The following is a 26810-nucleotide window of genomic DNA, read 5'->3' as shown; positions in this document are numbered from 1 at the left end:
TTGGTGAGTAATTCATGTCAGTCCTACATACATGGCACAATGCTGAGAGGTGAGTCCCTTTGCTGTGGAAACAGATTGCTTCTGTCCTCATTGCTGCACCTGTAAAATCAGGTATATAATACTTCTTTTCTCTTCAGCAGCCTTTTAAACCTCTGGGTTGCTGGAGTTTCCTGTCCCATGCCCAGAATGAGTTCCCAGCACAGTGGATGGCTGTAACAGTCGTGGCATGTAAGTGAGAGAGGATAGGAAAAAAACAACGAAGAGATGTGGCTAATGAGCAGAACAACATGAGCACACAATTCTGGTGGGGCCATGAAGGCTTCTTTCTTACCCTCACGAGCAGCCAAGGGGTATAATCTCATTAATAAATTTATCAAGATGCATCTTAAGGCTGATTGGGTTCCCTGCCCCACTGCGGCTGGAGCGCATCCTCTTTGCTCCAGCCTGAAGTTGTTCATAGACAGCTTATCCTCATTTGTTCTTGTGGCAATATTGTCCTTTGCTCTTTTTATCAGTGATTTAAGCTAATCTTATGCCCTCAGAGCCAGGCAGGTTAAATACAGGCAGCTCCCTGCCCTCCCTAGTAAGGGTGACTGCTCACCCCCCTTCTGCTCCTGGCAGCTCACTCCTCTGATGGGCTCTGTTTAAATGCATCGTTCTTAACAAAAGCTCCCAAATGGGGTATTTTAGAGGCAGGGTATTCTGCTCTTACAGGTATAGCCTTGTATCTTCTTTAAATCTGCCAGAAATACTTTGCCCTCTGACATTTGCCAGTCGTGTTGCCCTTGAAGCCTGGCTATGCTGACATCCCTGGCCTCTGGCAATGGCCAGAGGGATGCAGAGTTGGGTCTTCTAATTGCTAAAGCCTAATGCCTGGAGAAATGGCGGGGGTGATCCCAGTCCACCCACAAAGCTTGACAAAATTTCTAGTGGGAATGGTCTAAAACCGACCTTCCCCCAGCTCTCGAGCCAAGTCCCAGGCTTGGTGTCTGTGTGAAAGAAACAATGTGCAGTTCCTAGAAGGAGCTGCTATTGAAACTATTTTTTTGCATGTTTGGGTCTTCTTTACTGGGATTGTTTGGCAATACAGGGTATAAAAATGTACATTTAATTTGATGGCATATTTATTTTTGGTTTTAATTGTGGTATCGATGACTAAGAAGATCCAGTCCTTGTAATCTTTTCATTCATAATATACTTTCTGCTGCTAAAATTAAAATTTTGCTTCCAATTTTCTGCAGACTGGCAGGTGCTTTGGTTATTTGTTTAAAGCATTTGCATCTTTTTAATGGGGAAGACAGGAGCTGAAGTGAAGCACTGAAGCTTTTAGGTAGTGCTACGGTTCACCTGGCTTTCAAGGGGCCCCCTCTGCACTGTGGGTTTACGGCAACTCCAGCTACCCATGCAGTGAAGTCGGGACCAGCTCCTGCTGTAGATGGTTAAAGTTGCCTTTTGCAGCAGCACGGTTTGAAATAGGGGTGTACTCTGCTGTAAATAAGGGCTTTATCTCTGGGAGAAGTTTATCTGTCCAAGTTGTACTTTTGGTGGCTGTAATTTGAGGTCTGTCTTTCTGGATCGCAGTTAGAAATGAACAATCAGTGCAGAACGGATGCTGACAGGGCCCTTGCTTTCCATGCTTCATTTCATTTGTGTGGAAGGGAGGAAAAAGAAAGAAAAGCCAGCAAAAACAAAAGCAGAATTTCTGCTGCAGCTGTTTGAAACAATAAATGAACCACGATGTGATGTTGTGGGATGTTTTTTTTTATTATTTATTTTTTTTTCTTTTTTATTTCTCATTTCCTCATCCAACTTTGTTATTTCTCAGTCCTGGCAGAGGGAAGGACCATTCTCGAGACTTGGTGCTGTGCCTCAGTGACTCACTGCAGCCAGATGTACTCTGTTTACTAGAGTGCAGAACCTGCTCGTGCCTCGCTGCTTCCCCCCGTGCTGCGTGGCTTTCCCTTTGTGCGGGGTTATCCGTCCGGGATGGTCACGGGAACTTATCTCTGCAGAGCCAACACCTGAGCTACTGAATAAGGGAACCTGCAGTGCAGTCGAGGTCAGCATGCTACGTAACCACAGTGACATAATACACAAGGTTTTGACTCACGGGAGGTTCACTTGGGGTGGCTGAAGTGCTTGCAGACCCAGCCACCCGTGCTGCCCTTTTCCTGGAGTTTGCTCTGGGATGTGTGGGAAGGGAGAACATCACGTGAAGCAGCTCAGACCTTGCCATGCCTTGAAACTTGGTGTATTGAAGTCACTTGAAATGGGTTACAGGCAGTACTCTGCTCTTTTCTAGGAAGAGGAATGAAGGGGAGAGCGGTGGGTAGCAGACACCTAAGCTATATCACTGGGATTCACCTGTGGTAGGGAGCCAGCACCCTACTCTACTGTGAGACGTGAAATTGTACCCTGGTGTGAGAGTCTGAGTAGGTCTGTTGGGGCAGAAACACAATAGGAAAACTACCTGCGAGATAGTATATGCATATATCTGCAAAAAAAATAAAAAAGTTGGTTTCATCAGTGGCCGTGTGGTTACATGGACCTGTAAGGGCTGTGGCAGGTGGTCTCAGGGCAATGCAGCCGTGTTGTCATCTCTGTCAGCTGTCTGTTCTGCTTCCTGGAGGCCACCGGGCTTGCCATTGGTGGCAGAAGGGGAACTGCTACGGGTTGCAGCTGATGAATGAGTTCAAACTGCCGATTTAAGCTGCAGGTCCTCCGTGTACGCCTGGTGGGTGATGGGGGAGCTGGGTGCAGGTCTGCACGCCAGAACATCTGAGGTTGGAGGCCGGATGCTGAGCAAGAGCGGTGGTTGGTTTTGATCCTGTCTGGTGATTCCTGTGTTACTATGTTTAAAAACCATCCATTTCACTGCCGGGCTCGTCACATGCATCACATGCAGGGTTCAAATTCTGTGGAGTTATTCCTGGTTCCTTTAGATACGCAGAGCTGAGATGCTTACGTATTAGTGCCTAGCGTGCCTCGGGGCATCCTAATGAATAGGACTCCATTGATGCAACTGAGCCATTTAAAATGATGGACAATGAACTGTAGGCTTCCAGGTTGTGCATGTCCATGGGGATACTTGAGGGCTTGGGTTTAGAAGGCAATTTCATGGGTTTCCGGAGGTCCATTGCTGTGGGGGGCATAATGAGGCAGAGGGCAGCAGGAAGTGGTTATGTTAAGGCAGTTGAGGATCACAAGGTCTCTAATCCCCCAGTGCCCCACAAGCGAGGCTATTTATGCCTATCCGTTCCACTTCATTAGGGTCAGAGGAGAATGGACTCCTGCCGTCCTTTCCCAGTCCCACGTGCTGCCCTTCAGTGGCTTTACACCGTCATGAACACTAAAAAGAAAGGAAGATAGGATGCCATCACATCGGCTCTGCTGCACTCATGCAGATCTCTATCAGTGTGATGGGTTTGCTTAAAAGAAAACCAGAAATTTCCCTTTTTGCTCGGTGCTGAGTGGTGGGAGTGCTGGTACAGGAGTAACATATGGAACGTGTAGAGGCTGTGCATGTTCCCGGATCTGCTGGAGAGCAGTGAGACCTCCACAGATAAAATAAAAATGGGCTCAGAGTAGCTGTAAATACTTATTTCTTGTTTGCAGCAAGTTATTTGTGTCCAGCTTGAGTAGCCAAATGGACTCAGGTTGGCAGCTCTGTGAAAGAGTAGTTCTGAGAGAGCGAATTCTGGCTTGAAATTGACTTTTTTTCCACGTCATTGAGAATAAGAGTTACAAGCTAAGTTAGGCTTTGTCAACTCAAGGCCAAAACTTTAGTGTAGCTGTGGAAAGAGCAGGATGGCTTTGGCATATTGGGATATTGACATGATGCATTTCCTGGTGGTAGGTGTTGGGAAAGCCTGCATCTGCTGTAAAACGAACAAATCTTTCCTTGGAAAAGTTCTCACTGAGATACTGATGATGGACACGTCTCTTGATAAATGTGACTTCACGGATCGTGTTTTCAGCCTCATGGAAAAAAACGGAAAAGGTATCAAATGTGTCAAGCTATTTAAAGGACAAGTTTGAAGGTTTGAAGGTAATGCATTCTAAAAATAAACATTAAAAATGATTTTTGAGCTCGGGCCAGGTTATTTCAAGATCAAAATCAAGGCCACAGCACTTTAACTCTCAGTGTGGGTTTCCAGGTCATTTTCATTGGCTTTGTTCATCTGTGCTGCTTTTGAGGTAGGAAAAAATGCTAATAATCTATGAGGATCTTTACACTGTGTTCTTGAAAGTATGTTCCCAAGGAGTTGCGACTGTTCTGCCAGTCTTGTGATTGCAGGCGTACGTTGTCTGTCTGACATATCTCCTTTGATACGTCAATTTACCCATCGGGGAAAAAAAAAAAGAAAAGAAAAAGAGCTGTGGTGCATTTTGTATGTTTTTTTTTTTTTTTGGGGGGGTGGTGATGTGTATGTAGTGACAGTGTGTGGAGGACTTCAAAGGGACATTGAAGCACTTTTAAAAGGTAGCAAAAAAAGAAAATAATCCCATACTGTCAGTCTAAACCCAGATAGGCAGACCAAAAACTTAGCAAATAACACCTAAGGTAATTTACTGGGTTTTCTGCCATCTCTCAGGCTGCCTTTGCCATTTCTGATGCATCAGAGGTCCATCCTGCTGGATGGCAGAGCTCAAGTGAGCACATCATCCTGTCCAGAAAGAGAAGGACGTGTCTGCGTGGCAGGAATTGCTGGTGGTGCAGGCGATGCCCAGGGTGCTGCAGTGGGACCTAGAGCTTGGGACCTGGGGGAGAAGTGGAGGAGAAGTGGTTGGTCACTACTAACAGCCACTACATACACATCACCACACCAAAAAACTGTTCCTGCCCGTGGTGGGGGGAGGTGGATTTGGATGATCTGTAGCGTTCCTTCCAGCCCAAACCTTTCTGTGATCCTGTAGTTTGCATGAACAGCCTTGTCCAAGAAGGGAGGCAGGGAGAGCACTTTGACAGACTCAACATCAGGTGAGGACCTAAACATCCTCCTGATGGTAGCTCCTGGCAGCTTCCCCTGCAGTTGATGTGTTTCCGATATGTTTTTCCTCTGCGGGTTGATGAAGTCCAGTCTCCCAGCTCCCAGGTCCTGAGTCCCTCATGCTTTGCCTGAGAGCTGGGGCTTTCCAACACGCATCCCTGGTGCTGCCCTTGCTGTGCTGTTTCCCCATGACCTCCCTCTCTCCAGAGCCCCCCCGGCAGCCCGTTTTGTCCCCCCTGTCTGGGGGATGGCTTTGGCTATAGGGTTTTCCCCCCTGCCATCGTTCAGCTTGCTGGGTCCTACGAGGACATAGCGAGGCAGGTCCTGGGACTTGCTGGGGCAAGCAGCCGTGATGGGCTTGTTTTTCCGAGGTAATGTTTGATTGGGAAAGCAGCTCCGTGGATGTAGGTGAAAGGTGATACGAGCACAGCTTTGCCGTGCTCCCGGCTGCGTCCTCAGCTTTTTATAACCTCGCGGCATCACGCCGCAGCTCCCGGGCTGCTCCCCTTCTCCTGGTGGGCTTGGGCTGCTCTGGGGTCACAGGACAGATTTGGGGGGACTGGAGAAGCACAAGGTGGTGTCTGAGTGTGTGGGAGCGTGAGGTTTGTTGTGTGGCAAACGTGAGTTGATATCTTGACTGCCGAATGAGCCCCATCGGCTGGAGGGCAGGAGGTGCCATCTCCTTCAGAAGAGGCTGAATAAGTTTACTCTGCTCTATTCACTTTTATTTTTCTTTTTCACTGCTTATAAGCCCAGAAAGATGAAATTCCGTTGTTACAATGCCACTTAATTATGATACTCCTGATCTACATGAAAATGCCCCCTCCTTTCTTTTCTCGTTCTTTAACCTTGGGACCTCCTCTCAACAAATATATTTCATGGTTTGATTAGGTACCGTGTGGAAAAATATCTCCCTTTATCAGTTTTACGTTGGCTATCTTATGTAAACAGGGAAACTTGTCTAGAAAGACCACAAACGTTTGCTCCTGCGTAGTCCCTGAGAGGAGGGCGTTCAGAGGAGGAAGGAGGTTGGCAAAAAAGTTTCTTGAGCGAGTGGCGTTTTAGAAGGAAGAAATTTCAAATAGTCCAGGCTGGATCACACCTAGGGATTGGAGCTGCTGCAGCTTCAGTTAAGATTATATCTACCTGCAATAATCTCTCTCCATTCATGGGATAAACGATGGCCATCTACATGAAAACAGATCTTCTGTTCTCTTGCTATACCCCTAAAGCAGGTTGTGACCATGAGAGGGAAGTGCTGATTCCACTGAAATTAGTAGAGAAACCTAAAACAGGACTCTCACCCCTCACCCCTGGCAAGGGCAGGCAACAGGAATTCAGCCTTTCTTAAGCATCAGATTTACCTTCTTACACAGGTCTTGGGGAGGAGGGAGAGCAGCCGGGGGCCCAGGCAGCAGCTTTTCACAGCCACCCCTTGGCTAGTCGTTCAGCAGGGGTGACAGACGGACCTGCTTTTGATGTTAATGTCCTTGCACAGTAGGTGGGACACAGCTGGGATTTGACACGTAGGTGTTTGGGCAGACAAGCTGGTGTGCCTTTCTCCACCCTGAGGCTAGAAGCCCATGTGCACATTTTGGCTGAGGCTGAGGCAGGGGAGCTGTGGAAATTGTGGATAGTCAATGCCACACGAGTTGTAGAGGCTCCGGGCATTTTCCCCCTGGTCCAGTGAGCTCACATTACCATTAAACAGCTTTTTATGACCCTACTGATTCCTTTTTGGCGGGAGCAAGTCAAGGAGCACTCACCTGAATCACTCTCTTGGCAAGGCTGCAGGGGCAGTGCTTCCAGTGACCGGGCCATGCAAGGCGCTGGTAGGCAGCAATGCTTCATGTGAGGCATGTTCAGAGCGAACCTTGCACCTGGCAGGGCACTGCCATCTGTAAAAGAAAAGGGACCTTTTGGACTCATAAAATACGCTGAGATTCATGGGCCAGTCCTTCTAGGCGAATACAGGATCTAGCTGCATTCACATGGAACAAAAGGTATGCGGCTGGGAATTCCTCTGATGCCTTTAGATGCTAATGTAGTAGTAAAGTAAGCCTACCAGGTTTTATTTATTTTTCTGGCCATTCTAGTCTGAACAACAGCAGGTGGAATTCCTTTCAGAAGCAGCATGCAAGCTCTTCAGAAAACTTGAGCGTTAAGCATGCAAGTCCGGACTGTGTGACACGATGATATAAAAATACTAGTGGTGGATAAATGGGTGAGAAGATGTGCAGTACATAACCAGTCTTAAAATGTAAAAAATAAAAAAATAAAAAATCTCTGAATTGCAAGAAATATGGTTGGTTTGGTGAGTGCATTCAGGCATCTTCACCCCAGGGCAGGCCATGCATCCCTCTAGCACAGCTGGAGCATGGTGCAGGAGCAAGGGGAGGCAGCTTGGGGGGCAAGGAGCAATCAGACGGTTCCCTGGAGCTCCCTGCCAGTGGTAGGCTTTGTATTCAGCAAACTCAGAGAGCGTGGCACAGAAGTCAGACGCGCTTGTAGGCATCTTGGATTTTGTGTGTTTGTTTTTTCCTCCCCTTGGTGTGGCTGCAATAAACTTGACCAAGGGCAGATGTGAAGCAGGAGGAAAGCAGAGTGGTGGGAACAGGTTGAGTGGACTTGGCTTTGGTCAGGAGTATTAAAACTTTGATAGGGAGTGATTTTAGCAGGGGAAGGGGGGCTTTGTGGATATGAGACAATGAGCAAAATCTCTTTTCGCAAATGCATGGGAAGGGGCAGCTAGAGACGGAGACCAGTGCTTGACAGGAATCTTTGCATCTCTTCCTCCAAGCAGAAGAGGGACTCTCGTTGGCAGAAGAATGAGCTCTGGGCTGGAACTTCATAATGCAACTGTACTGATGCAATAAATAAAACGTTTCCATGATGGATTTAGTTAAACCAGTGCCACATCTATGTTTGGATGAAGCTTAATCCTACAGTTATGAAATCTTTCCTAATAATAATATTTTCTTTCACCTCAAGAGGGTCCTGAGCTAGTGCCCGTTGACTTCACCATGCTGCACATTAGAGCTGCCCATAACAGCGGGTAGGCATTTATTCAGCTTTGCCAGCAGTTGCTGAAATGAGTCAAATTATTCCATGGACTTTGGTTTGACTGAAAACACTTTCTGTTATTATTTACGGAATATTGAACATGTGCCCTTAATAAATGGGAGTTTAAAAAAAGTAACAGGAAAATGGAGCCTGATCTGCCAAAATGTCTCTGGACTGCCGTTCCCAGAGATGTTTTGAAGTCTTCACCTCGGCTGCCTTAGCTGCGCCGTGTGCCAGCCCGCAGCATGTGGGGTTTCTCCTGGGCTCCGTGGGGGTGCGGGTGCGTGCCCAGGCTGCAGTGCAGACCTCAAGCCAAGCGTGACAGCGCTCAGAGAAAGCAATTATCGCTCAGCTCCCATCCAGGTCTTGGAGAAGGAGGCAGCTGCTGAGATTTAAGCTTTAAAAGGAGCCAAATACTATACTTGAAATCCATCAGCTGTAGAAGGGGTGATTTGCAGTGATTTAAAAATGTCTTTTTCCTTCTTGGCCCTCAACCCGTTGCTTCTCTTTGCTTTACTCGCAGACACACTAAAACACTCTCAGCAAAGAGCAGTGTTTGGTTTCCCTGTGGGTTGGTGAGCTGAACTGGTTTGGAGAAGGGGCCATGAATTGCCAGATGTAGTGCCTGGAGGGTGGTGAAAAGGAACAGCTTGGTAGGAAATCTCCCCTTCTTGCCTTTGTGGACCAACAAATCAATTTGCTGGACCTGAAGATGTGACGGTCTGGTGTGGCTTCTGCAGCAACCAGACTTGGCCAACACTGGGGCTTTCTGCTCAGTCTTGGTCCCATGTGTGCCTGTGGGCTGTACCAGTGCCCTCAGCACTGCCATTGCGGCTGCAGGAGTGGGCACATCTGTAACTTCTGGGGTTACTTGTGTGCTGTTTAAGCAGCGTCAGTGGAGGATTTGATGGTGTGAATTGCATACCCAAGTCAGTGGAGGCATTTCAGGAGGTTGCAGTTGTGGGGGGTTGATGAAAAACAATGTTAACTGCGAAGGAAATGCCTTGTGTTGGTTGGTTTTACCTTTGGTTAAATTAAGGAGCTGATGTCTGCTTTTTTTTTTTTTAATGGGATCTAATTAATCTCACTGTTAGCCACTTTTATAATTTTAGCACAACTCCTTCACTCCTGAAGAGATGCAGTCACATGAGAATTTCAGCATTTGTTCAACTATAAAGCATGCTTTGAGCCTTTATGGTAACAAAGCAAATCCTGAATGCTTAAAGAATAGGTCTAACATAAATAACCAAAATAGAGTGATCAGAAGGATTATTTTTGTACCTGCAGCAGTGCCCAGTGGAGAACCCCCACACCAGGCTGCGCGAGATGCAGCCCGGTGGCCCTGGAGATGGAGCAGCAACTCCCTCTCGTACCTGTGAGAGCTCTTTCAGGCCTTTGGGGCTAGACACGGGCTGGCAGGAGAGCTGATGGTTTCCTTATTGCCACGTGCCTCTGTGTAAGGGACCCGAGGAAAGAAAGAGGCTCTTGTTGGAGCCCGCCGGCGGCGCGGGAGGCGAAGTGGTGCCCGCCTGGGTGTGAACAGAGGGGCAGGGATGGAAACCTGGGTGAGTGCCAGCGGACGGGTAAATACCAAATGTCTATTCTGTCGTAAGGAATTAAAAGAATTACGGAATTAAAAAGCCAAAAAGGCTGAGCCTGTGTGTTAATTAGGCTCCCGCTCAGGGTTATCTGTAGCTTCTTTTCTCCGTCGGACAGGGACCGTGATCACCACCCAGTCCTTGCGCCTTTATTATAGCTGTTGCACACTCCGCTGGGCATAAGTGAAACTCCAAAGTAATTGCATCTGCGCGAGATACAGAAGTGCCTTTTGTTTCTTTTGCAAGCGGAGAAGTCAGCTGTTCGGGAGGGCTGTTCTCTAGCCGTGTTCACGTAAAAGGGCTTTTCTGTGCGGCTGAACTCTTTATCGTGCCTGATCTGTGATTTGGATCTTTGTCACGGCTAGTGATTGCCTCCCACTGGCTTGTAACATGCGCGGAGCTGGAGAGTCACCCAGGCCTTTTCAGAATAATGAATTCCAAGCCCCTTTCTTCTCTGTAAGGGGTGATGTGACACTTAGCTCAGGCTATTGCCCCAGGCAGCCTTGTCCCAATGGGGTTGCTGCTTCAGATATGTAGGTAGATAATGTGGTTTGGTAGCTTGAACTGTTCTAAGTGGACATTCTTCTCTTTCTGGATACATTTAATGGTAGAAAGAAGTGCTGGTAACACTGTAAAATCTTTACAAACATGAGTTTGTAAAGATTTTACAAACATGAGCCTTCCAGTTCCTTTTAGTGGGGAGGAGAAGCACTGCTGTATGATCCCCGTATGTTGATGGCCAGGTAGCAGTGATCTGTATCTGCTGTCGAGCATCTCCTGGCTCAGTTGTGAGGTTACCAAGGCAAAACCGAATTCAGTCATTTTACACCCATTGCATAACTTTTTTATTGCAGTGTAAGACATGGGAGACCCCTCCTGTAAGACACAGCTGAAGTCCCCCTCCATAAGCCAAATCAGCAACAATATTTGTGGCTTCTGGCACCTCCGTCAGCCCAGGGTCTTCCTGTCAAAAGGATGTTGCTCACAGATCTGTACTGGCTTCTGGAGGTGTGGTTTGCATTGAGGAAAACACTGCTTTTGGCCCACTAAGTTTGGAAAAATGTCCCAAAAGGAAGAGCGGGCCAAAGAAAGCAGAAGCATAAGCCCCAGTGGTGCTGACATGGAAGTGCTTTTGCCACTGTTGCATGTTTTGCTTGTTGAACTGTGTGCAGCAGCCTCCCTGTGAAGGGTCTCTCTGTGGTGTTCTCAGTAGGATGAACCTACAGACACTTCATTGGACTTCAGACTGGTGCAGGTTTGTGAGATGTCTGGCTATGTCAGTCACTAGTTTGAGCTGGATTGAGATACAGACACAGCCACCAAAATGAGTGTGAACAGCAGAACAAAAAGTAGACCTGAAGAATGAAGGAAAAGGACTGGCATCCTACAAAGTATTGCACTCCTTGTCCTTGCTCAGCTGCAGCAAGCATTGCTTCCCATGGTAGGTTTTCAGAAAGGTGTTAAGAAAAGCATTTGCTCGCTTCTAAAACAGTGTGATGGCTTGAGTTGTGCGAAGTACTGACAGCAAGCAGTGCGACACCCTCACATGTCCTTTTCCACTGCCTTCGTTCCATAGCACTGCACAACCTGCAACAGGTGCTGTGCCCTCCTCTAGCACTCGAGGCCCCCATAAAGCACAGAAAATGAGATGTAGGTCGGACTGGTGTGGCTGTGCTCCACTTCTCCTGCAGGACCTGGACCTTGGTTTCCTCCCCTCATCTGCTGAAGAATAAGCTGAAAAGTCTGCAATTGCTCTTACAGTGTGGCCAGTAGTATGTAGGGGAGTGCTGGGAGATGTTCCCCTGGAGCTGCTGTGCTTTGCTCAACCAAGCTGGCAGAGGAAGGCCCTTCTTCCTCCCAGTTGCTGTTCATGTTGATGCACGGATCTTTTTAGTAGTTGATAGGTAGAGATTATTGATTTCGATCAGAGACTATTTAAAGCAGAAAGCAAACAAGCAAAAAAATATCCATTTCCTCTTCCACTTGAAGAGGCACAGCTTATCTCTGCAAGCTCAGCCTGGGGATCAGCATTTCTATAAAAGAGCTTTAAAGCCAGAATCCACAGTCCTGAGAGAGCAGGAGACACAAATTGCTGTCCCTTGCTTTGTATCCTTGTGCATCAGGTGTACAAGACTGATTTTCCCCTTACATATATCCTATGCCAGCAGTATTTGGGAACAGAAATGTCCTTGCTTCTGTGTAAAGGGAGCGGGCAGCTGGAGGGAGGGCAAGTGTATTGCAGCTCCCCTCTCATCATCCACACCCAGCTACAGCTGTAAGTGCAGGAGAGGGGTGGTTTGTGCTGGGCTCTGGCACAGCTGTTCTGAAACAAAGCGGGAAAAAAAAAAAGGTTTTTAATGAGTTTGTTCATTGGCCATGCTTTTGGTGCATCACTGAGCAGTTGGGTGTCCCTGCTACCCAGGGAGCCTGATTGCATCTCAGATGGAACTTAGCCTGAAATGGTCATTTTTGATAGATTTTGTATTTTTCAATAGTCTTTTATCTTTTTTTCTGGGTCAAGCAGCTCAGTATCTCTTGAGAATGACACTCTAATGCATTGCAGGGCACCTTTTGCAGAGAGGAGGAGGTGTGGAATGCTATTTTCCTTATTAGAGGTGATTTTCATAACATGGAATAAAATGATTTTTCTTGCTGCTGTGATCTACTAGGTTGAGGAAACATTCTTGTCTTGAATATTGCAAAAAAAGGCTAATTAATATTTTCCTTACAATTCCTTCCTTTGGTCTTTTCTATGCAATGGTGTTCCTTTTATTAGGGGAATATCTCCTTCCAGTCCCCATTAGGGAACACTAACATTTTTCTCTTGATTCAGCTATGTCAGCTGGTGCAGATGGAGCAGAAGCTTATTAAATCTCACCCTAAAAATGATCAAGATGACATTAGATACTTAGAATGTTAGATTGTGGGGCATTTGCATAAAATTGTGCTTTTTATGTTAAAACCCCTTCAGGCTTAGAAGAATGGTGCTGCTCAGCAGTGTTTTTTAAATAATGTCCCTGTTCGTGGTACTCATTTGGAATCTTTTTAAAATTGTATAATCCTGACATGCATTGTGTGTGTGGAAAACATGGGCTCTAAAACCAGTGTCCCTCGGTCTCTTCTGGGGTGTTGGTTCAGGTTGGTTGGCAGATCCTTACTGAGTGGGGGTGAAGAGTCCTGGATGGATGTGAAAGGGAAGGATTTGTGTAATAATACCTAAAATTGAACATTTAAGTGTATGTTTTAAAAAGTGCACTTCTATGTGGAACTATTAAAAGAATCAGTAGTTCTTGGAAGTGTTTTGCTGTTTGTTTTTTTTTTTTTTTAATATCAAATGATTTGTCATTGGGCAGAGTGTAGGATGGAGATTCCAGTCTTGCTGGAGGATCCACAATGTGCTTGTCTTTCACCTTCCAGCCTCTTTTGGTTGGTGTTCATAGAAAGGAATTGACTTAAAAAGTCAATTTTGAATGAAAAAATGTAGGGTGGGACATGATAAACAGTTGTGGCCTTTACCTTGTTTTCCTATGACAGTAGTTGGTGACATTGGCAGTAGGATGATGGTTGGATCGGATGATCTTGAAGATCTTTTCCAACCTTAATGATTATATGATTCTATATAATACAAACAGTGGCTTTTGCTGTCCATGTGAGGGTATTTTGGTGTGATGCACAGAGGCAAGATTACTGACTTTTGGGGCTAATGAGCAAAGTGAAGCCATCTCCTCCTGCCTGGCACTGGTAGCTGGGTGTGCCTTCACCTGGGAGCAGGCTGCTGGAGCATCAGCAAAGTGCCCTCCCCTTATGAATCACAGCCCAGCCATGGCCACATTTTGTGATCGAGGAGCAAAAGCCTCTCTCTAGAGACCACCTGGAGGTAGCTCTTGGCCACGCTTGTGAAGCCATCAAAATGAGTCAGGTTACTCCAAGAACTTGACATTATTAAGCGAGGTGGGAAAAGGAGCCTTTATGATTTTGGTGGTAGTAGGGAGAAGCACAACAGAATATTTGAAGTGTTTTGGTTTAAGGGTTGTGTTGGTTGCCCTATTATAAGATCATAAATATGATGGGTAGACAAGCACACTGTTACTGCTGTCCTTCCATGACTCCATGAAGTAAACAAGCTCAGACTGCATGCCTCCTCACTGATGAAAAACACAAGCCCTGTTGACCTGGAAACCCCTGATACTGCGACTGAATCCTCTGCCAGGTTCAGTCTGCAGCTCTTTTTGGATTCTGAGCTTGAGAGCAGGGTGGTAACAGCCGAGGAGATGTTTCAGAGATGACCTGAACTGATTCACCAGCTGCATGCTGTTGCAAGGGACAGTCTGAACTTAATCCTGCCCTCTTTTTTCTATCAGTGCTGGTGCCGAGTCTTCTTCAACTTACCAAACTGGGAGGAAACCATTCCCCTTTGGTGTCTGGGCTATGAATGGTGGTGAATTGTATCTGCTCCTTGAAGGATCTGACAAGTGCATGAGCTGACCTCAGCAAGGGCAGGGGCAAAGGAAGGAGAGAAGAGGGACAGAACTGTGTCCAGTGGTGACAGCTCTTGCTAAACTCAGTCACACCCCAAGCATTGCTGACTTCCAGCATTTGTACCAGCAACCATTTGCTTAAAATGGGATGGAGAATATCTAGAAAAATACAGAAGTTTTGTTTCCCTTTTTTTCCCCCCTTTCTTCTGCTGGTTAATGTTGACTTTGAGGAGAAGACTCTGCAGGTGGACATGTGTTTCTGCACAGGAATGTGGTGAAACCATTTGAGGATGTTGATGCTGTGTTTTGGAGGGGTGAGCTCGGCGCGTGTTGGCTGAGCTGCCTGGTGGATGGGAGCAGTGGAGACAAACACCCCTGCTTGTTTTTATGTCCATAATAAAGTTACCACTGCAATTACTACTACATCAGATAGTGAGGCTTAACAGGTCCCTCACTGCACTTAACTCACGTGGTTGGTTTGTACTGAGCATGCTGAAGTGGAAAACAGCCCTTTCCTTAAAACAAAAAACACCCTTTGTTTTTAAAAACGAGCCATTGCACTTGGGACTCTAGTGGTAAATATTTAACAGGTGGAACTCCTTATTCCTTTCTCTTTTCCCCTGCATTTCTTAATTAGCAACGAGTCTTTCTAACTTGTTTTTCATTGGGCTATTAATCATCTGGGGCTCTCCTTGGGCACTCTCCGTAGTTTTTTGCTTGCTGCTGTTTTCCTTCAACTCGTGACTCCTCCTTGCTGTCCTTGAGAAGGAGCTGTGGGCTCCGAGCACTACTGTCTGTTTTTGGAGCCGAAACCTTACTTGTTTGGAGCTGAACATGTGTTCAGCGCGTCATGTTCCTCCGTGTGGGTGATTGAACTGTGCCCTTGTCTGCAAAAAGTGGAGTTATTCTTCATCAGGGGATGAGAAGGATGAATGTGTTTCTCAAGTGCTGGACCGTGACTTGCAATATGTAGACGTACTGCTGGGCTTTGCTACCAGCCAGCTGCATGACCTTCAGTCAGTTATTTAGGGCAAGACCTGCTGGTGTTAGGCAATGCTTGGAAGCAAACTGCAAGGCTCCCTGACTTGGGAGAGCAGCAAAAGGCTGCTGAAAGCCTGGAAGGCACAGAGCTGGAGGTGGAGGTAGGATCTTCAGAGCAGGCAGAGTGCTGATAGCCATAATGACCTGGTGGATTTTAAGGGCAATTTGGAATGAACTGGAAAAATGTCTTCCCAGGTTTTTCTCTGGGCACAAGAGTGTTTGACCTCCATCCACATTCCAAGCTGGGACAGCCTCATATATTGTCCTCACAGCCTGGAGTGGAAGGTGGTGAGCACATCACAGAATCATAAATATTAAGGTTGGAAGAGACCTCCAAGATACCTGCTCCAACCATCCCCCTACCACCAGTGTCACCCACTAAACCACGTCCCTAAGTACCACGTCCAACCTTTCCTTGAACACCCCCAGGGACGGTGACTCCACCACCTCGGTGGGCAACCCGTCCCAGTGCCTGACTGCTCTTTCTGAGCAGAAATGTCTCCTCATTTCTAGCCTGAACCTCCCCTGGCACAACTTGAGGCCATTCCCTGTAGTCCTATCTGCCATCTCATGAAGGCAGATGCTTAAAATGAGCGTTAATCATCAGTGTTGTTGGTTTATCAGTTGTCCCAACCCTCACAGCCTAACTAGAAAGGGATGGACATTTTTGTAAAAGCACAGAGCACGCGTCCGCCTGCCTGTTGGTCCCCCATAGCCTCGAGTCCTTCTGCCACCCAGCTGGCTTTGCAGGAAGGAGAGAGTAGAAGAAAATGGGAAAACAATGGTTATGTTCATTTGACAGTGAGAACCGTTAGGCTCAACTCCTGGGAGAAGTGGGCAAAGTGTGTTAAGTCTTGTAGTTCACAACCTAAATATGTTGGGAAGACACCGGATTTCAGCGAGTTACGGCATTATCAGTCCCAGTGGTGGCAGTTGTGACTCAGGTTAGCCTGGGTTCTGTTAAGACTGCATCTTACCTGCAGAGAAGGCAAATTTTTTTGTATTCCCTGGTAAGACAAAGTATTGATTAAAGGCAGGTGTCATACTCAAGGTGATGAAAATATGATCAAAGTGAGTGGAATTTTATTTAAAATAAGCATGAGTTTGTTCAACACTTTAAAGAGGGGAAAAATGATGTCTTTTGTTCATTTAATTATTCACTTCATTATTTCTTATTTTTTACATCTGGTGACGTTTCAGCTGCTTGAGGAGAGATAGGACTTTATTGACACAATTAGCAAAACAAATTATTATCACACCTTTTATTTAACCCTGTGCTATTTAATCTATTTGCTTGCACTTTCATTACTCATTTGCTTGGTTACGTTACCACAATGATATCACCTTTCCTGTGCTGCTAGAGCTAAAACAAAGCAAAAAAAAATAAAAATCTTTTGGCTCTGAGCAGCTCTCTGCTGTTTTTATTACAAATGAACTAGAAAGCAATGTTGGGCAGAGAGTTATTTGAGTTTCCTTTCACTGCTGGCTAGGCATTATTTCCGGGCCTGGCAATTTTGGCTGTGTTTGTGTGACAGTTTTCCTATCTTACAATAACAAACAAGAATCCCAGCAACTTTATTCCCAGCACAGTTAGTAATATCAGATTTTAAAAGGAAAATAAAATAAAAGAATTCCGATGGTTTTATACAGTCAAATGACTAGAATCTTTATGACTGATTCTTTGGTATTTCAAGCCACTTTGCTGAGAGGCTTGTATTTTATTTGGACGTGGAGGCAGGCAGTGTGCTGTAGCTGGTAGGAAGTGCAAATAAGGTTATTTTATTTGAGATCTGAGATGTCAGGGTTAGGATCCGGCTGATCCTAACATCGGGATATTCCCTCCACCTTGGCCCAGACTCTTAATGGTGTGATGCTACCAGCTGTGGGTGGACATTTCTCTTGGAAATTAGGAAGGCAGGTGGTCCACCATAGGGAGAGCCTTTGCTTTCTGTGTCCCTGTGGCTGCTGTCGTGTAATGGCTGTTCCCTTTCCTCTTTCCAGAGGTCCCAGCCCCGTGCTTTCCACCATTCTGGAATAACATCTGAAGGAGCACAGCAGCACAGTCCTTTCCATAGCTTCCAAGGATTTTTAGGATCATGGGATTTATGGACCCACAAAACCCTCTGAAGAACATCAGCTGCAGACGAAAGCATTGGGAAATTCCTACTGTCTTCTTGCCCTTTGTTTTTTCCTTGGTCACCGAATTTGGGAAGGAAGCATGTCTGTCCTGAGGATTATAGCAGAGCAGTTACTCGCCGCCCTTACTGGAATACGGTTTCTCAAGACGGAGCGATTATTGTGCAAGGCAGAAGGATATTTTTTCCCTTTCGCAGAGCTGTTCTGGTGCAGCAGTCATCATGTCCAGCAGGTACGTAGAGGTTTCTCTCATTTACCAGCCATTTGGGTTTCCTGATGTTTAGGAAGTGAATCATTTTGTTTCCTTACTAGCCTCCGCTAAAAGGTAAGACCTTTCCAACTGTTTGGCACCGTGCTCTGAGACGCCTTTTCCTCGTTAGGACGCAGACAGTATTTGCAAGTTTTTTTCAAATATTTGAATATTTGAGGTTCTTGTGGGACCCAGCCTGGTGCTGCACACTTAGGGCACGCAGGAGCTACCGGGTGTGACTGCGAGGGATTTGGGGAAAATGTTTGAAAGTTTTGACAGCTGAGGAAAGGGGTGGCTTTATTGGCTCATCATTATGGCTCATTATTCCTCTTCCTGGACCGCCCCCGGACGCTCAGCCAGTTACTTGGCATATTTGTAACTTGGAGCAGACACCAGCTGTGTGTGAACCTGCTTATCAAGCTTCGTCCCGTAATTTCAAAGGAGATGATATGGGTGTTTAATCCATTTTTTCTCATCTTAATGTAACAGTATTTCTGCTGAAGAATAGCATCATTTAGAGGATGATTTATCCTATAAAAAGGAGATGGCTTAAATTTCAAAATTAAAATGATTCCCATTCAATATAGACATAGATAACTCAGTAATTGCAGTGATAATTACAAAATGTACATTTTTATAATCACAGTGACTTAGATGTTTTTCTGAAGGTGATGAGCTTTTTTTTTTCTTTTTTTTCTTTTTTTTAAATCCTTAAACACCAGAAGTGGATCATTCTGTTGGCCTCTGGGGGTGTCAGCTTGCTGTGAAAATCCTAATTTTGACAATTGCATTGGCAGTTTTGGGAAGAATCTGCTCATGTGTGCTGATGCAAAGAATGCTTTTTTAAATAGATAGAGAATAGAGGGAAAAAGTTAGCTCTTTGAATCTAGCTTCTGGGTTTATTTATTTCTCCTATACAAAGAAGAGGTGCTAAAGGGAAAGTGCTGAAAATGCTGTACTGTACATTTTTTCTGCATTCCCCTCAGTGTGTGTGAGGCATTAGAAGTTTAATCTTAATGCTTTGTAAGCACAATTTTATATCAGATTAAAGGAAGGAAATGGAGCTGGGGGTAGAGTGTGTGCGAGGAAACAAAATTGGTTGACAAGCTCTTGAATTTGGTGAGACCTGTAGGCCAGACTGAGATGGCAGACAGAGATTGAGAATAAAAAGGTTCTTTGCCTTACCTAGCAGGAAAGTTGAGTGCTTACTGTGCCTCTCATAGAGACCAGAGTTTAACTGCAGGGAGGTAAAAGCAGCATCATAACAGTGAGCTGGGGAAGGTCACATGCATTGCTTGTGTTTTGTGCTCTGTGGAGGGCTCTGCATTGAGCTGGTGGCCTGCAGGGTTTGGGGCAGAGGCATCCCCATGTGCCAGGATGGTCTGTGTTTGGTTTGACCTGCTGAATTCCCATCACTCACTTGGCATGTTGCAATCTGTCTCAAATGGCTTAGAAAATATGCTGGAAAATAATCGCATTTCTTTTTCATAGTGACGTGTTTCTTCCATATGTCTGAAGGCAGCTTTCTCGGGTAGCTGAGAGAGAAGAAAGGGAATTAGGAAGTTTGTTTTCTGCAGCTGACTCCTCCAGTGACACCAAATCTGTGCCTCTGGTAAAGTCACCAAGAAATATATTCTTGTTCCATTCCACACGTGCAGGGTGATATCATTGTGTATGGGAGCATTTAGGTTTCCTCTCCTCCCCTAGTTTTAAGTCCTTCAGCACATAGAAGCAAATTACCAACCCCAATTAAACTCTGCTGAGGTTCAGAAGGCCTTGCAGAACCTCACTCTGCTCTCGCTGAGGCTCTGACCTGTACCTGGAGCTTGGCATGCCATGGATGCCACCGCCGAGCAGCCCCAGCTCTGGTGTCTGGGCTCAGGAGCTACTCCTCCATCCAGGCAAGGGCTTTGCTCAGAGCCTCCTCACCTTCTGCTCCAGCTTCAGAAACAACTGAAAACCCAAGGCTGGGCTCCTCCATTACTTGGATCTCAGCCATTCATTCAGGGCTGATAGTTTCCCTTCCTTAGCCTGAACTAACTTTAAAGGGTTGGCAGTGCCCGCTGCGTAAAAGTCCGGAAAGTTGTTTGGCCCATTTCTGTTGGTTATTTCCCGATCACAGAAATTCCTGGTGTTTCATTAACTAGCTCCTAAAAACTTCTAAGGCACCCAAGATAGAGAGATCACTGGAAGTGTGAGCTTTCTAACTACGATTTAAGCAAACACGGTCGATATCTGAGGTCCTTTCCTTTTTTACTTTTGCGGTGAGCTGTTTGATAGTGAAGTTGCAAACCAGTTCTCCACTTGTTACTGTAGGATGTGAAAAGATTCTTTGTCAGCAGTGTTCTGCAGCAGCATGAGCTTTATCTTTTGTACATAACGAGGAGCTCGGAGCCAAAAAAAGACCTAATTAGAGCCTGGAACACCTGCAGAAGACTTAGAGTGTATGTGGAAAATGTGTTTATTGGTCTCCTCCCAGCCCTGTTGCTCAGCCTTTCAGGAACAGCATCTCTATAATTTGATGTGAGGGAGTTCCCTGGGTTTCCTCTTTGTTGAAAGAGCAAAGTAAGCGTGATCACTGCTCTTATACTGGATTCTTTGTGCATCTGCAGTGCAAGACAGGGCGTAGGCTTTGATTCTGGAGTACCAGTGGTGCCCAAGTGTGCCCCATGAATCAGGGTGTTGGTTGCTCTGCTCCTGTGCTGCAGTCACCTTGGTGCTTCTGCAGATGCCTGTTTGGAGACCGGCCAAAAGCTGGCCACCACGCGTCATTTAGAGCAGCCCCAGTGTCACTTTGCACTGGATGAGTCCTCGCTGGCACTGGGCGTGGAGCAAAGCTGCAGTGGATGTGCCCCAAATCTTCCATTCTGCATTGCCTGTTGCAAACACAGTCCTGCCTGTCCTGTGGGAGCTGTGGGACTATGCACACCCGAGCCTGGCTGCGTGTGCAGGTGGCACAGGTAAGGGAGCCTGGCAGAGCTGGGATACAGCTGCTACTTGGTGCATTTCACTGGGCGTGCTGCTTACATTGCATTGTGTTGCTCTGCATCCATCCCATGCGTGTCTATGGACAGAAGCATGTTATTAATTAATAATAATAATAATTAAAAAAGCTTCAATTTATCTCATTATGAGGGTAGTGTATATGGGTGTGCAAGTTGGTGTGTCTCAAAAGCACATAGTTGATTTGGGGATTGCAACAGCAATATAAAAATTGTGGCTGTGCTAAGTCGGCTTTACCCGCGGTTACGTGAGAGTGAAAAGCAGCCCTGGCACATTGCAGAGATGCTCCTGCCATGACTAACCCCGCACTCTCACTGGAGAGGAATTTGTCAGTGCCCAGCACAGATGAACACTGAAATTGCAGGTTTGCAGAAGTCTTTCACAGCTGGCAGCAAATACAAGAATTGCAAGTATTTGTTGGTTAAAGGGAAAAAAAAAACCCTCAAAGCTATAAAACAAATTTGACAATGCAGATTTTTTAGTGTGGAGTCTTTCTTTATGGCTCTGTGAGCTGAGTGTATTGAAGCTCAGCAAAGGAAGAGGATTTAATCTACAAACTCTGTCTCTTGCTTGATGGTTTCCTGCTTCTAAAAATGTCTCCCGGTTCTGTGGAATTGGGGCTGAAACTATTTGCAGCTTTCAGTTTGTGGGTGACTACCTTACCACTTCAGCAAACTGGATTTTCAAGGGTGTGGGGGAGTAAATATGCTGTTAGAAGTTTCTTATCTCGGGTGCCAGAAGTCCATTTGTCATTATAAAAAATACAACTTAAATCCTTGAATTCACTCCTTGCTCCAGGACATCACTTGGGGAAAGCGGAGGTGCTGCTGATGCTGAAATTTCGCTTCAATCTTTCCTTCCCTGTCCTTGCTGGTGGATTTCGAGGAGAACAAGCTGGGGGGCGAGTGGTGCTTGTGGCCCCTTCACTCTGTTTTTTTTTTTTTTTTAAGGTCTGGAATAATCGTGCTAGCATGTGTTGAATGCTCCTCTGTTTATTACTTCAAGATGTTTCTTGGTGCTTTCCATTGACTAAAGCATCGCAGTGATTACTTTCAGGGTATAACTCGTCCTTACTGTGACCTTTGCTTTTGCTGTGAATGACTATTTGCAGTTGCTGATTTAGCATGCCCAGTAAGTACTGGCTGCCTATGCACACGCTCACTGTGCTGCTCCAGATTGTCCTTAGGAAGAAACAGTGAAATACCACCAGATGCAATATTGCTACAACCAGCAAGGCAAGGATGTCAGCTTGGCTACTGAATCCCTCATACTACATTGCAGGGCTCTGCGGAGGTGTCGACAGGCTGTTTTCGTGGGCTCCCATCTGCTGAGCAGTGTGATGTGGATTAATATTGAGGAACTCGTAGTGAAATTTGCCTCATGCCACTAAAATGTAAAACCTCCGAAGCTGGCTGGCATCCCGAGGCTGCGAGAGGCCCTGGGAGGGGGCCTTTCACTAAAGGTGTCAGGACTTGCAACACACCAACCCCCCCTGTATGTGAGCAGGAGGGGTTTGTAATTAAGTTCAAATCATCTCCAAAGCAGCCTGCTTGCTGATTTTGGGCTGCAGAAAAGCCCTGCAACCCAGAAAACACCTGCCATGAGGTCAGATTGCTGCGGAGGTGTCATGTTGTGAGGTGAAGTGAGGCAGGTGAGGGCTTCTGGAAGGGTTTTGTGGAAGGGATGAGCTGCCTTCTGCTCTAGTCAGCAGCACCCATGTGGCGTTGGCATTTGGGGCCAAGTGGAAGCCATGGTCTATTGCAAAAACCTAACTGGAGTGCCCTGGCATGAGGTGCTGAATGGCAGGGGTGATGGCTGGATTGGCAGCGCTGGTGTTGCTCTTGGGCAGCGGCCAGTTCCAAGGAAGAGTCCTTCAACCTCTGCCATTTTACGTGGTTATCTGGGAGGATGTGAGCTGAGGCTCCCTAAAGGTTGGGAGAAGTCAACTGGTTGAGCTTTGGGATACAAGGGGAGGCCATGTGTCTTGCCCCAGGGACCCGAAGGGAAATACTTGCTTGTGGGGTCTGGGACCCCCACCTGGAGCTGGGGTTACCTCCAAAAAAGAGGGGCATCCCAGCAGGAGCTGCCAGGACTCCTGGTCCTGCAGTATGAAATCCAGTTCAGAAACAAAGTACTGTTTTGTAATTTTTTTATTTTTATGAAACGTAAATGAACTTGACTGGTCCTTCGCTAGCAGGACAGAAACCTCACACCCGTCTTCCTGGTTATCCCAGTATTGTTTTGAAGATCTTGAAGCTTCACCCATTCTGCTTTGCAGGAAGCAATCATTATATTGCCTCCTTTTTACATTAACAATTTCAAGGCCATCAGGTCAAATCCCAGCCTGCACTAGCTTTTTCTTTCCGAGGCCTTTCGGTTCAGCTCCCTGGCATGAGATGCCAACATCCTGGTGGTGAATCGATGCTCACTGCTGGCACCGTCGTCCCTTGTTTTCCACTCAGCCTTTTGCAGAGAGAAACTCCTTCAGCTGTGCTCCTTACGCTGTTTTATCTCATGTTGAGCAGCGTTGTGTTCACATCAGCATCAGGTGGGTTTTGTTTGACCTTTGCCCTGCTTAAAAATTAAATAACAAAGTACTAGGAAAAGAAATAATCTCCCTGATAAGCATTTTTTTTCCTACTCTTTCTGTAATTCACGTGGGAGCCAGCTTACTCTGCTTTTGGATGACTAAGGAGGAAATTCTTTTTTGGTTAGGGCAATGCTGAGAGTTTGCTGGAATTTTTTTTATCACAGGTTTATCACTTCCTCCCTTGAAATCCGTAACTGTTACAGCATGAGGCAGAAAAATATGATGGTGACTGTAAGTTATGGCATTTGTGTTCCATGGAAAGGATGCAGATAGCTAATAGGCTTTTCCCAGGTTTTCTCTGTTTCACATGGAGAATTTGCTGCTTATCCAGATGTTTTTGTAACAAATAAACAGTCTGGGAATGAGTCTCAAATGTTCTAGCAGCTCTCATCTTTGAAATGTCTTCTTTTTTTCTTGTTTAAATTAATTAATACTCATATCTTGAGTATAGGTGAGTGCAAGTCTGCTCATTGTACAGATAGGTGCTCCTGATTTATCACAGGTCTCTGAGAGATGACAGGGTCAAAATCAAGTTTGTGTCTGACGAGTTTCTGGTTCATCTTGTTAATCTCCATACCTTCTCGATTTATAGAGGGGATCTGGATGTGTATATCTGGAGGACACAGCTGGTGTTTGGACATAGCAGCACCTCAGAGGAGCCTTGCCTGTTGGCTAAACACGTGTTTATTCTAGCAGCATTTGCTTCCCAGTGGTGTTGCTGTGATTTCCCTGTTGATCCTCCCAAAAAGGCTGACAGGGCTTCTGAAAAGGTTTGACACCGCAAAGCGTTGTTTATTTGTGAAAGTATTATTATGCTTTGAATATCTATTATTCATCTCCTTGTTCTAAAACTGACAATATATCACAAAATTGCTCTTAGATTTCAGAGCTTTGAGCAAAAGCTGTTTTTGTCTCCAGCTTCCTATGGCAGTGCTGGGAAGTGCCTTACCCTTTGTATCTCCTTAGTCTCCTTTTATGAATCGTGAGTGATGGCGGGGAAGTATAAAAGAGAGCAGAGGAGCTGGTTTGATGTTCATAAAAGGCTTTGATAAAAGATGCAGCACATAGACTTGATATTGTATCCTATTTTTAACTTCTTAAGAGCACAAAGCGCTCAGATCCAATATTTATGTAAATGCAAAAGGGGGGGGGCTGCGTTTTTTTTTTTATTTTTATTTTTTATTTTTAGGATTGGCTCAAATAAAACAGCAAAGTCTCCGTTTAGCATCCCAGTAAAACTTGGAGTTCCTGTGTCTGGTGGAGCTGAAGTGGCAGAGTTAGTGGCACAGCTGGTGCTGGAGGAGTGGCTCTGCCCACTGACCACGGGGCCAGCACCCAGCATGAGCAGCCACGGGATGCAGGGGTGATATTTTCCCCATGATCCCAGCCCCACATTTCCCACAATCGATCTCTCCCCCGAGAAGCAGAAAAATAAAGTGTTTGAGAGCGAGGGCAGCTCCTCCCGTTTCTGTACAAGTCAGATTACGGTAAAGGCATCTCTGTAATAAGCAGCTTTGCTTGCTCAGTAGGAGATGAGAGGCTGTGTGCAGACGGGGTAATTTGGGTTTTACTGATGAAAGTGCTTGTCATTATTTCCAACCTCCTACATGTTTCGGTGTTCTCTTTAATCTCTTCTATCAGCCTTGCTCGCAGTGTGCCTGCGTACCAATGCATATTCATGCGCGGAGCTGTGATTCAGGAATGCACATACGAGCGCACACATAAAGCTCATTAAGGTGCTTTCCTGTCTGCGTGTGCATACACATGCAGGGATGGAAATTGTCTGCAAGGAGAAGGGCGTGTAGCGCAGTGGCACGGTTGTTTGCGTGGTTGGGTTATTCATCCGTACGCAGGCTTTCGCCCTGGGTCTTGAGAATCCCAGTGGTGACGGCAGCATGCAAACCTGATTTTGATGTCACCGTGGTGCCTGATCACAAGCATCTTGCTTTTGTTTTGTTGGGGAGAGGTGTCTTGAGCCAGGGAAGCTCAGAATGGGGAGATGGTGCTGAGTCCCCCCTTGTTGCAGTGTTGAGAAAGATTTTTATCTTGATCTTGAGAGCAGTTAAGTAGCTGCTGGTGGTGGTTTTGAGTACTTCAGCAGCATGCGCTCCTCTGAGGGGCTGCTCAAATCAGCAGATGGGCTAGGAATAGACGGATTTGGGCAAAGATGTCTCAGTCTGCCACCTGTCTGAGGTGCATATGCCACCTTCTGCTCAGGTCCTCACGTGGGAACTTTCTGAAGGGAAATACCAGCCTTGGGCAGTCATCAGGAGATGCTGAGAAGATGCTTGGGTGTTGCTCACAGTCCTCTTCTGCCTCTGCTGTCAGCCTGGGAGCTGGCAAAGCTGAAGCTGGGCATCTGCAGGATGAAATGCTCTGTCCAGGTACACAGGCTCGTGGCAGACCCGTGTGGTGCTGCTCGATAGCCCCACGCTTCGTCTGCACCTTCTTCCCGGCTGTATCGCAGCAGAGGTGAGTCCCAAGCATGTAAGTCACTTATATCCCAAGCCTTTTCCTGCACCCACACACAACTTTACGGGATGAATAAGATGAAAATACCTTGTCCAAAGAGTAATTAACTTCTTTGGGCTCATCTGTAACAGTGCAGCACTACGGAGCTTTTATCAGAAACGTGTCAGTAGATGCGATGTCTTCAACCTGTGGCAGATGGTCAGTTACCCGAAGCTTTGGGCATCTGTGGATACTCTACAAGCTATTGGAGAACTTTTTAGCATTGGAATGGACACTGTGGTTAATTGGAAAAGCTGAACCTTAATTCAGTAAAGACACAGGGGACAGTTCAGGGTGGGACTTGCTGACCTGCACTTAAATCCATGGTGGGATGCAAGCCACTTGAGGTGGGCTGCTTGCACAGTCTCAGGTGTTCTGAGGTATTTGTGCCTTGCCTTGCTGCATGCTGTAAAGCAGTTCAGGTGCTTAAATTGTGTTTTCAGGAGCAATTCAGGTGTTTCACTGAGAGTCACAGAGGACCAGGCTCTGAGGTGCACCAGGGGCTCCCCAAAACCGGGCTGCACCAAGCACGGATGTGCCAATGCATTTGATGCTTGGCTTTCCTTTGAAGCATCCTGGCTCTGCACCCGTTGCATTCTTCAAGCCAGATTTTACAGGCTTTCTTATTAAATGAGCACTTTTGTGTAGCTGTGCTGAAGCAGGATCCCAGCAGGAGGAGCGCTGCCAGCTGTGAGAGGCAACCCAAAACAACAACAAGAGAAAGTGTCCAGATGAAAGGTCTGGTAAGCGTCAGGGTCTCCTCTGCCTTGTTTTCAGGCTCTTCTGTAATCAGCTGTCATTTTGGGGTCTGGGCATAGTGGAGCTCAGCAAGTACAGATTGAAACTTAAACAAACAGTGACTCTTCTATAAATATTTAGCTCGCAGTGTTTAGGAACTGCTGGGAGCAGGAGACAAAATAAATTTGAAGTTCATGACTGTCTGAAAAAGCTATTGGAGGATGGCACTTGGTCGCTGGACCGGCTGGCATGTAGGTTTTGAGTAGCTCTTCCTCTATTTTTCCTGAAGGAAAGGGCATATTTAAGCATCCTTTGCAGAGAAATGAGATTGCACTTTGCCAGTGTTTGCACATACTGTTTTTCCAAAAATACACCAGTGGGAAGAGCAAGGGTAAGGCTGAGTTCTTTGAC

The 26810-nt window shown here is 46.2% G+C and overlaps 1 long non-coding RNA gene across 8 annotated transcripts in view; it reads left to right on the top strand.

Moving 5' to 3' along the window:
- LOC101801514 (uncharacterized) overlaps nt 1-26810 on the top strand; it is a 96159-nt gene that overhangs the window by 26264 nt on the left and 43085 nt on the right. For all 8 annotated transcript variants that reach the window (XR_005263347.2, XR_003495846.3, XR_005263344.2 and 5 more), the window contains one exon: nt 17173-17539. This is a non-coding gene — a long non-coding RNA (uncharacterized lncRNA). The remainder of the gene's footprint in view (nt 1-17172; nt 17540-26810) is intronic.

Source organism: Anas platyrhynchos, chromosome 2 (assembly GCF_047663525.1).
Source record: "Anas platyrhynchos isolate ZD024472 breed Pekin duck chromosome 2, IASCAAS_PekinDuck_T2T, whole genome shotgun sequence".
NCBI lineage: Eukaryota > Metazoa > Chordata > Aves > Anseriformes > Anatidae > Anas > Anas platyrhynchos.
The sequence above is the reverse complement of the archived record's forward strand: the minus strand, read 5'-3'. Positions and strand labels throughout refer to the sequence as shown.